At 32.6% G+C, this 12,278-nt stretch overlaps 1 protein-coding gene across 3 annotated transcripts in view; it reads right to left on the bottom strand.

Moving 5' to 3' along the window:
- The window catches only part of Rilpl (Rab interacting lysosomal protein like), a 43,348-nt gene that overhangs the window by 17,733 nt on the left and 13,337 nt on the right, over positions 1-12,278 (bottom strand). The window lies entirely within an intron of this gene.

Below are 12,278 nucleotides of genomic sequence, written 5' to 3' on the forward strand. Positions count from 1 at the left end.
CCATTATATGCATCAATATAGCGTTTATAATTTAAACCGATCCCTGTTTTTCTATATACCAGGGCTTTTGGCATTATTTGTGGCTCCCGATATATGTAACCGAATTCACTTTACGACGTGTCGTATATTCATTCTTTTAAAACAAAACGCGATCGAGATCTTAGATTACAGTTAACAATTGCACAGCAAATGCGTATGTCATCACAGACGTTTTATTAGTGAAAGGGAGCGTAAGAAAGCAGATATTTAGAATACTTTACAATCTTTGTGCGGGTGTTTTAAATTTTAAACGAAATAATACGTAATAAGAGATGAATAAGTGATTTTGCATTAATTAAATTAATTTAAGAAAAGAATATTACAAATACGTATATGAAATATGAGGTAATAAAACGTAACAACAGTGTTTTATACGCTATACAAAAAAAGTTATACTGAGATATCGTGCTGTGGCTACTTCTAATTAAAATGTATGATGGACGTCGTCAGTCCAATGGTTGACCAGCAATCTTTAAATGGATGAATCCAATCCTATTGTTTTCAATTTCTTCATAAAACTTTATATGAAACAATTGCAATTAATATAAAAGATTAAAAATATTAATAACTAGGTTGTTTGTATTACGTAATATTAATTAATCTAGGCGGCATTTCATCACAAACAATTATTTGATATAATAATTGATCATCAACTAAAAACATGTGTCCAAAAATTAATTTCAATATTCCTAAGTTTTTACTTTCTATATTCACATATAATTTAAAGCGACCTCTTGCGTACGTTATGCAAAAATGTCGTAAGCGCCCAGTTTGATAGATCCTAGAATCAGATTAAATTGCTTGTCTGATTTGTACGTGAAAAGGACACATAGCTCTTGCAACCGGTACCTTTGGGGTCCAGAGTGGCGACCACGAACAGTTAGACGCGACGTGGGAAGGCTTCCTCTAGAAGTCGCAGGATTCTGTCCGCATAAGACCGGTCATCGTGGCAATTCCATAAGGATGCCTTGAGATATTGTGATGAAATTTAATCAAACAAAGGTCATGTATCATCTAGTTAATAGGAGACTTAAATCGTAAAAACCTTTTTATATGGCACGTTAAATCAAACTCTTTCGAACATACCAAGCCATATGTAATGACCTACTTTTAAAATATACCCTCGGGACTTAAATGGGCAAAGCTTTAGCAGAAGTAAAAGGTCATCACGACATTCAGACAGCTATACGTTTGCGAAGTAATCTTTATGTTTTATGACATGACAGAAATACATTTGGTTACCTAAATATGTTAAAATATAACCTTGTTGTACAATATTTAAATAATAATATTAAACCACTGTCAAATTTTATTTGTGTACTTATACTAATAAAGTTTTAAAATATTTCTTAACGTTATCATAAATAGCGAGTTAGTATTTCGTGATAGAGATAAAACATAATAGAAAGAATTTGCAATGATAACTCCGATTAAATATCATATTCAACGAAAATTTAACTAATAGGAATAATACGCGAAATATACTGTATTTTTAGAGACGTGGCATGTTTATTAATTTTTGCCTTGTAAGGTGTCCGTTGTTGGCACAAACCTCTCCTGAGAATATGAATAATTTGACGAATGTCGTATTTTATATGAATTTTCCCATATAAGGCTTGCCAATTTTCTGTTGTTTTCCTACATATATAATAACTTATGTACAATACGGGCCGTGATAGATATAAAATGATGCACTATGCTAGTATCAAGACCATGAGCATCGCTGCCGCGAACGTTGACAGCGGTGTGTAGGAATAGAGAAACCGATACTTCCCTTCGTCTCACCCCCGCGCATACCTTAGGCGCGGTACAGCAATTTCGGTAACACTAAAACCTTACCAATCTTCAACAGCTATTGTTGTTCAAGCGATTTTTATTATTAAAGATTTTTATTATGAAAGATTAACTAGAACTAATAAATTAGATAAGGATTTGTTACTACTAATATGTAATTGTTACAATGAAATTATACGAATGTATTCTGTTTAAAATTCAAATATGAAAACAAAAAGTGTCTGACGTAGAGAAATTCATCTATTACGCCAAAAAAAGTTAGAGCGTATGTTACAATATTCATGAGGTGACGTAATTATATGTACATATATTAGAATCTTCTGTTTATACCGGAAGACGCGTGCTCTTGCATGAAATGCAGTCTGTCATATGCAGTATTCCTAAGTTTAAAAGGCACGCTGTAACGGCATGGAAGCTTCGTGTTTGTATGCTGTTAAAAAAAAAAGTTTCGTATATACGCTAGTTGCTAAGATATTCTAATTTCGAATATCAATTTATATCGTTATATTATATTCATGGCGTTCACACTTATGGCAAAAAATTTGAAATTTTCTGATAATTTTTGACAGTCGTTTTGCTCAGACGTGTTTTGGGTCATTTTCGATTTTTCCATACGCCAAGAAGGGATCAAAGAATCTGTATAATATTTTGAGATATAATTTAAATTGATTGCGTAAATATAACAAATATTGACTTCAGCTTATAGTGCGGATATCTCGAACCAAAGCAGTTTACTGTTGGTACAAAATGTTCCTATATGGCCAAGAAGAAGTAAACGATGAAGAACGTGACGGACACCTTAGCACGTCGGCACAAGATAAGCACATTCATTGAAGTGAAGAAAATAGAATTGGTCAGTCATTGGTCAGACAATGTAAAATAACTCGCTAAGGACCTGGGGTTTAGGAGTTTCATTGAAATTGAAAACAAATTCTCACAATTTAGAAAAATCGAATCGTATTAAAATTGCTACTCCAGTGGGTCATAACTGGTATAAATCATCGTTAAGGCGTGGAAACCAAAGCTGAATCCTTTCAATAGAAGTTACCGCAAGAGCCAAGTCCGAAACAACGCACTAAATTAGGTCGAAATTAAAGACTGTTTACATTTTCTAGCAGAAGTGTAGTGCACCACGAATTAATACTATAGTGTAGAGAAAGATATAAGGAAAATTACCTGCTAGGTTTGCGCAATTTCGCCTAAACCAACCTGTCAGAAACACCCGGATTTGTGGAAGAACAAAAATTGGCTTTTGCACCACGATATCACGCCTGTCTTACACATCGTTGCTTTTATATAAAATATTCATGACGTAGCGACACGTGTATTTTCAAGACATTGATATACATGTATAATTAAAAAATATTTATGAAAAACACATTATTCGCAAAAAATTTTTAGCAACTAAAACTATTTGTAACCCTTAAAGAATGTTTATAAATACCTGAATGTGTAAAAATAGTATTTTCACTCTTAATTCCTAACTATTAGTTAGGTAAAAAACAAAAAAAAAAACGAATAGCATTTTTCCCTTCAACTTGTAAATTACGCCTTTTCGACATAAAAGATTATAAAAAGCAAGTGCTGAGAAAAAATAATCAGCATTCATGGCGTCAATTATTGAAACACTTCAATTGTGTACAAAAAATAAGATAAATGTATTTCCATTTTGAAATAATTATTAAAATGCCAACTTTTCACGGCAGAAGCACTTCAGTTTAAACTAGAATATTAAAAAATGTAGATCGAATAATTTGAATTTGTAATTTTTGGAGGAATAATTCACCATTTAAATAACCTAAAAGAGTCTCAAATTATCCACAATTTTATCTGTATTTTTAGACTTTAAATATTCTAGTTTTAAATATCGACAATATGCCGGACCGTAGACTCCATTCCAGAACCTGAAAGCTTTACAGCGGCTATCTGTTCCGCGTACTAGGAAGCCCAATGCATCTTTAACTTGCCAATCCACAGGAATCTACCAATAACTAATAATTAGAAATAAATAATTTACCTGAAATAAACGTTAATTGAAATAGCTACCCTTTAAACAATTTGCTATTTAATTATTTTTACAAAATATTAACTGCATCTAATTCACGACACCACGATTTTTTCTGCTTTTTATTATAGAGGACGTATCAGCGCATAAAAGCCCATTGCAAGGCATAGGCCTCACCAAGAACATCGAGGCTAGCCATCGAGTTTTACTACGAGGTTTATTGGCTAAGCGTATTCTAATTCTATCCTCCTGGCACCCGCGGAATCTGCAAATGCCACTTGATGTAATACAAATGTCGTTGCAGCCCATTGACACCCAATGTATAGCACAGGACTCCTCAAAAAATATTGGGATTTACCATAATTGCCATGCTGCATCGCGAGTTGGCGATCACAGTGTGGTATTTCATTCTCTAGAAACTTGTCTGTGAGCAGTGGCAATCCAATATAATGAACGCATAAAGTGTGAATGACGTAAGATTGTATTCAGGAAATCAAACCCGCGACCTGCGATCGCAAATCTCAGTCCTCTACCGCTGGGCCCCCATTACTCATAACGTATTTAAAATTTCTTTAATAAAACGTGTAGAACGTGACAATGCAAAACCAGGAGGCTTAATCATTGTTTCTTTTTATGTTATTGTTAATTTGGCTTAAAACAAAAGCAATGTTAGCACCCGTAGTGTTACTACTGCCGTGTCAGAGATGATTCTACCTTTTAGTACTTACAGTTGTCAGTTGTTCTATCGCATATGGTTTCTTTAACATTTACACTTGCAAACCATTCATGATTTAACTGAAAAAAATTGTACCTACTGAGAATCGATCCCACTGCATGTAATAATACGTGATATAAAGAGTAGTCTCCAAAAATGCTATTATGTAATTAGCCAGACTTAATATTTGCCAAGTTTCTGTCCACGATTTAAACCAGGCACTAACGTTAATTTATGATCGCTGAATTGCGAGCCGGCTTACATTAACTCTATTTGGCAAAATTCCCTAGATTTCGTTCATTTTAACTTTAAGATAATCATAATAAAATAAAATTATATTATGTTATTCATTATATATATTACATTATACCGAGTGTATATCCAGTAACTATTTCTAGTTTGCAAAATTGAAATACATTAAGGCTTTTTGTATTCTTATAACTTCTAAATATATACGTGTAAACGTCCTGCCCCTTGCACCCGAGGAATCTGCGAATGCCACTTCGTGTAATTTAAGTGTCGTCGTTGTTTCAGCCAATAGACATCATACAGAAGAGCCTAAACCAAAAAATATACAATAACAGTATACGTGATTTCTGTTATTGGACGGACATAACAAAAATCTCATTTCATAAAGATAAGGGACCGCGCCATCATCTGTCACCTACATACCAATAAATGTCGATTTGAAATGAATACTCACGTTTCGTGTAACTGAAGTGTCATTTTCCACTCGTGATTTATTACATTTTATCAACACAGACAATGATTTGACATTATATTAAAAATATTTCACTGCTTTAGTACTCTATTTGTGTTACATTTTAAATCTCGAAAAACTCATTCATGGTACTGAAATATTTATTAGTGCCTGAGAATATTATTTCGTAATCATTATCCTTCAATAATAGAAATATACAAAGGCTCAATAAGAGGCAGTACATAGTTTAGTTCTGGTAATTATACACTACTCCAGGCTAAGTTCAGAATTTCTCTACGAGATCGAATCACAAATATGATCCATAGAACGAAAGTAATAGCCCGACGGATTAGCAAGTTTGAAGGGTCAGTGGAACAGATTTAAGGCTCTAGAGCATTAAAGTCTCAGCGAACCTCCATATCACCGTACTCTTAAGTAAAGACCACAGACCGTAGGACATCCACGCACAAGTTGAACAGACGACTTTGTTAAGGCCGCGCTAAAACTCTGGATCTGCATCTATTTCTAACCATTGGAAATTTATGGGAAAGGCCTATGTCCAGTATTGGATGTTCTACGGTTGATATCATGACAATCATCGATACCGTGTTCGTAAACGTGTTTTAAAAACCAAATAGATATAGTAGAACAGTACAAACACTAGATCGGCACTCTAAAGCAACCTTGAATTAAAATATCAAGTGGCAACCCTATCTAACGACTCTCCTTTGCGAACCTTTGCGCCCATTCGGTTCATGCGATCACCTAAGCGGCCTAAGCTTCGACATCCAATGTAAGATCTAATGCTATAGACCGAAGCAGTGCGCCCAAGAGATCCGTCGAATATAAATAAATCAAGGAGCTAAGCGCCTTCAACTCTCTTACATATCAGGTATACAGATCTTATAATACTTTATATAACAAACAATATTTGTCAACAACAAAAAAAAAACACTCGACGTTATAAAACTAGCATAAAATGCAATAACGTATTTACAATAAAAGGGAAGAATAATATTCGTTAAAAATGCTGTGTTTATTTATCATAATTATTAAGCAAATAATTAAAATCAAATGCTTCTGATTTGATTTTCTCTACCCTAGCATTTTTCATTCCACAGTGAACATTTCGTAATAATATTTGTCCGCACTTATAAAAGAAACTCCTTTATAATTTACGATTTTAAAATTCCAATGAACCTGCGTTAACGACATCGTGTTCATTATCGCTATGACATCTTTCTCACGTTATTAATAAATCATAATTTATATTCGCGACGCCCGAATTGAATTCAAATACTTAACTCCCACACAGAAATTTAGTTATAACGATATTTCCCTTTTATTTATTCTATTGCAACAAAAATTGAAATATCACCTTATTACTTCTTCAAAAATAAAATGCATTCTTTTGACAATGGCATATTGCATTACATTAATATATGTTCATTGATAATACTTCTTTTTTGGTACTCAAACAGGATTGTGCTAAGCCTGACAAGCATCAATGTGTTATTGTAATAACTAAATTTGTTTTACTAAGTACCGATAGATCTATTTTAATCAAAAGAAACCATTTATCAAGATTAAATTGCAAGCAAAACAACCGAGCGTAGTTGCAAGAATTAATAACTTGAATTTCTTCAAGATAGCTACAGAAAAACAATAATTAAAACTTTCAATAGTATTTTATACGCAAATATATAAAAAGTTTTATTGCATAAACATTACGTTTCGACAAAAAAGTAAAACAACCACGTAACTGCATTTGTAAAAACAAGAGCTTAATGGCATGACCTATTTTTTAACAAGGGCTTTTCACCCCATTCTGATTTTGCTTTTAGCCCGTCTGTGTCCGTAATTAAATAGACAGTCTTGCCTTACAAGCGGTACACATTTTGATTCACGCTTCGTGTAAAATTGAGCCGCAACATCAAATGTCTTCCACTAACATTTACTGAAAGGTTACACTTTCGAAGATTCACGGCGCCTCGCCTAAAGAATATATCATAATAAATAATGACGTCACCCGATAATAAGAGATATGAATTGTTCATACAGTACAATATTTTGAAACACAAAGCTCTTTACAGCACCAGTCCTCGTTCGTTATCGTAAATACGAGATAGTCCCTCTTCACTTGAAATACATGTATATATTTGACATTACCGTTTTTAATATATTCATAAAATTTGTTTTAAATATACCACACTAGCAACTATCAAAATCAACGAAATATTTCAATTCACCTAGTACATTTATACTAAATAACATCTTAATATTGACGAATAATAAAATTCATGTAACCAATATAAACTGAATAGAAGACGCATGTTCGACACATGTCGGATTGAAAAGGTCATTGCATGCATCTTTTCTTACTCCGGATATTGGATTACAATGTACTTTTTAAATATTGTATTCTACATTGCACTGCCTTAATTGTAATATATAAAAATTAATTGCCGAATGTGTTGCAAAGCGCACAGATCGAGACCGGCTAAACCAACTTGGAATGTTTTAGGTTGAGAAAAAATTAAAAATTTTCGTGAAAAATAATAAAAACTATAAGTTTCCAGTCCCTACTTTTCAAAGATTTAAGGTCATTAAAAAATGTGTAAAAATATTGTATACTATAAAGAAATACAAATAATAATCACATTATTTTTAGTCTCCAAAAAGTAAATATAAAAAGTGTGTGACATAAAAACGTATTGATGTTTACTACGAGTATTATGTCATTAAATCGATAATCATTCTGAAATCACTATGACCATCATTTCAGCCATAAGACGTCCACAGCTGGACATCGGCCTTCAAAAGTTTTTTAACAACCCTAGTTGGAAGCGGCCTGCATCCAGTATCTTACGGCAACCTTACCAAGATTGGAATAAATTTTTTGAATTATTTTTTATGGAATGCGACAAGCTTATAACTTTTGACAGTACGAAAATTAGTCGAAACGAAACGCCCGCTAATTCCAGCCGAGGTAAAAAATAAAAAAAATATTATTCAAGCGTAAAAATTTCAGTCCTGTAATTTCAGCTTACTCGGAGTGGAGTGTAAATATTTTTTCGCTGCAATTGAAAACATGAAAATATTTTTTTAAAAATGTGAGAATTATTTGCATAACGAGACGGGTATAGCAAGCTGTCTATTCGACGTTTGCTTTTTATGCTCGTACGTTAAGCTTTGAGTAATGATTTCGTAAAAATATCTCTTTGGATGAAATGTTGACTTGATTTTCTTTTCAGTATCCGAAACTTCAGATCAGACATCAGTTTCTAGTTGAAAGAAAAAATAATTTGAAATTTGGTTCTACACGTACATACGTAAAAGAGTGAGATGTTTTTTATTGTTATTACAGTAGAAGCTACCTTGCCAGGCCGTTCTATTTCGTTTTCGGTATTTAAAAATGACTTATGACTATTCTATACGATTTCCATAATATATGGTACCGTGTCTAGGCGGAACGGAGTATCGATCGATATTTTTTTGGAATAGACTCTTGACAGTTTTCCAAATGGCATTTGCAGATTTCAGACAGGGTTCAAGGCGTCTAGCTTAAAACCTCTTTTAAGGTAGCGAAGCTCGAATATCCCTGGAGAAACCGCAACTCTGGCTGTTACAAACTAGTTTTCATAGGATTGGTAAAACGGAACTAATAGTAATAATACTATTACCACTTGGTAAAGCGTTAGTGCTATGAGAAATGCCGGACAAACCCTGACGCTTATATCTAGTATGATCGACGGTTGGAGCATCCCCCTATCCCATAAGATGCGGCCCCCTTTTCCATCGGTCCGCCACCAAAGTTCGTGGCGTTAATATGCTTTTGATGTATTTTCTAAATATTTTTATGCTTAGTTTCATTTATTTTCATCTGATTTATATGGTAATTATCTTTGAAAACCCGTGAATGAGCGTATTATTTTTGTGACAGTTTTTGATAAGAATATTTTGTTTGCTTCTAAAACATAACATTCGCCCAATAACTTACCCTCTCTAATATTAACTTATTAAAAGCCGTCTTTGCAAGTCATACCTGTCGACGGGTGCCTGGAACAAAACCGCGGTACCTTTTTTTATTCTTTATATGACTTTCATCGCTCTTTGCAATGACATCTTCGTTTCTTCGTCTACCTGCTCGTAGCGTGTACATATTACAGATAAATCTTTTTAAGTTTAAAAAAGTGGTAATTAAACATAGTGTTAAAGAATTTCCTAAATTGCCGAGCGCAGGCAATTTGACGATCCAAATTTTTATTTGCAATCTATTCTTTATACAAGCGGTACATTCTAATATTCAAATCCTCTTGCAAACATAATTTTTGGCAGTCTTTTCTTACATAATAAGCCTCTACTTTAAGAAATAGCTCAAAATATTTAATTACGATGACTTCAGTTAAGAAGTATAAGATTCGGTTGAATTAAGAATTATTTACATTGTAGTACATTATTTTTAAAATGATTTATACTTTATCACCGCAATGATTATTACTTTTAAATTTAATTTCTAATCAATCAAGCGATATTCAGTACCGTAACCTGTAATGTAATATTTTCCTACCTGTAAAGTTGTAAAATAAAAACAAATAAGTTGGGAAAAACTGAACTAGATGAAACAATAAATGTCAATAATATTTGTCAATGACAAACAAAAGTTCTTTTAAAAAAAAAGACAATCACCATCATTACAGCAGTACGAAATTCACTACTAGATATAGACCTCCCTCGTGGATTTCCAATGAGACAAATTAAAAGTGGCCTGCATCCAGTGTCTCCGAACAACTTCAACAAGGTTCGTCTGTCCACCTTGTGGCGTTCTACGCTACGCATGTGTCAGTATATGCGAAGATAAGAAATACTTTTACTACAAAGATAAACGTAATCATGAACTTGAACAAGATCCTATAATTAACTTAGTAGTATTCTAGACAGCACATATTTTCGGAGACCATCATCAGAATCCAAATTTTTTTTTGCTTTATACCGACCATTTTTGATGAAAACACATGTTGTGGCAATAGAAACCAGTCGCTTTGTAAATCCCTTTGTACAAATAAGATAACTGCACGCCGTGTGTGCAGGTAGATTCTGTATAAAAAAAGTACGGATGAACTCCTTTAGGTTCCTTTTGGATACCCGGCTTACCCACACAGGGACTTTTTTTTTTAAGTCACTGTCATCTGCCCTTCACTCAGTATCTAGTTCTATATTCATGTCTTTACCATATTCCGAATCTCTGTAACTATACATTATATCATTTAGGTTCTAATTATAGTAATTTACGAGAATCTCTCGTTCTTACGGTAGCCAACTTCAATCAACTTGATTGAACTTACCTCAAGACACGACAGCAAATTTAACATATTTCATCAAAACTTCTCAATCACAACTTAACTTTCTTACATGTAATCTCTTACCATTCTTATATAGTCAAAGTTTTATGCTCGAATATGTCTTCTTCTAATCTAGAACTGGCTAATTCATATTTTACTTTATATATCTACTTAAGGTTTCAATAGTACTCGTAAAAAGACAGCCACTAGCAAAGTATAACAAGTCATAAAGTAATTAAAAATTCGAAACTCTCGAGCTCTGCTTTGGAACCAGATTTTTTTTAACTAAAATTTTGAACTTCGTTTCGCAAAACGTAATCAGAGCCACCTAATTAATGAGATTGCTCTTTAGCAAAAGCCGAAACTTAGGAATCTCGTTACATTGAATCTGAACAGGTAAATAAAATTGTAGTGTCAGTTTGTAATTTTAAAATAACTGCTTTTTACTACACATATATATATACATATATTCATACGGTTTTTAATTTTTTTTTCTGTATGTTTGTATGTTAATATCTGTAAAGGATGGACCGATTTTGATGGGACTTATTTTTGAAGGTAGCTGATGTTATAAAGAGAAATTTATGCTACATTTATTTAAGAAAAATTCTTAAACAAAAACAAAACTAAAAAAAAATATTGTTACCGTTGTTATTTATTTGTTATTGCACGAGGACGAAACTGCAGATATTTATAGCTCATCCCAATTTTACAATTTTTTTTTATATTAGCACCGAAAACAATTACAATTGGTTACCTTGACGCTCCAAAGGAATAAATTAAATTTGTATAAATCAAATCAGAAGAGGCCGAGCACCTTAATAATCCGAGCCAATCTTCAAAATTAGAAATTTGCCAAAAATAAATACGTATTTAAAGGGAATGCAAAAAGGTTTTATTTTTTACCAAAAGTACACAATGTGTATATTAAAATAAATAGTACATTAATTTAAAAGAAATTTAAGGCACTTCAATAAGGAAGATCATTTTTTAACATAATAACATTGAAATGAAAAGTAACACTGTTACATTAATCGCGATTCATAAGTAATATTTCAAAGAGCCGCATGTGGCTAGCGAGCCGCAGATTTACCACCCCTATGTTTGCAATAATCCAGTTCAAGAAAAATAATAAAACAAAGCTATAATAAATTATAACAAATGACTAATAAAATTGTGCTGCATAGTTCTCTTCAATTGTCTAATGAAAAAACGTTTAAAGCGAAATCAACTGCGAGCACAAACTAATTTTGTTAAGGTAATATAAACCTTTTGATATATTTTTATTCTATAGGTTGAAAAATGTTATTTAGTATTATAAACAGGCCATTACCCACGTAAACAAAACCGAACCTTCTTTTGTTCAAGTTCATTTGTTTCAGACGGAGCGAACGCGAAAACACTCGACGTCATTACAGGCACGCGAAACAGTTACTTGCACGAATTGATTTATACGAATTGTTACACAAACACAATTTTATATAAAAACTATAGATACACACTTTCTATTCTAATGAGTATAAACAAAGTAGAAACAACCATATAATGAAAAATTAACCAAAGCTATAATTACTTGGCGTTAAGTATGTTAAAAGTAATTTCTGAAGTATTTTAAGTGATAATAAATATTTGGAATAAATTGCTCTACTTTTCTCTATCAAAGTCATTGTCAAACTGACCACA

The sequence above is a fragment of the Battus philenor genome, unplaced genomic scaffold, assembly GCF_028537555.1.
Source record: "Battus philenor isolate CCGP_79_NKW_IND1 unplaced genomic scaffold, ilBatPhil1.0.hap1 SCAF_23, whole genome shotgun sequence".
In the NCBI taxonomy this organism is placed as follows: Eukaryota; Metazoa; Arthropoda; class Insecta; order Lepidoptera; family Papilionidae; genus Battus; species Battus philenor.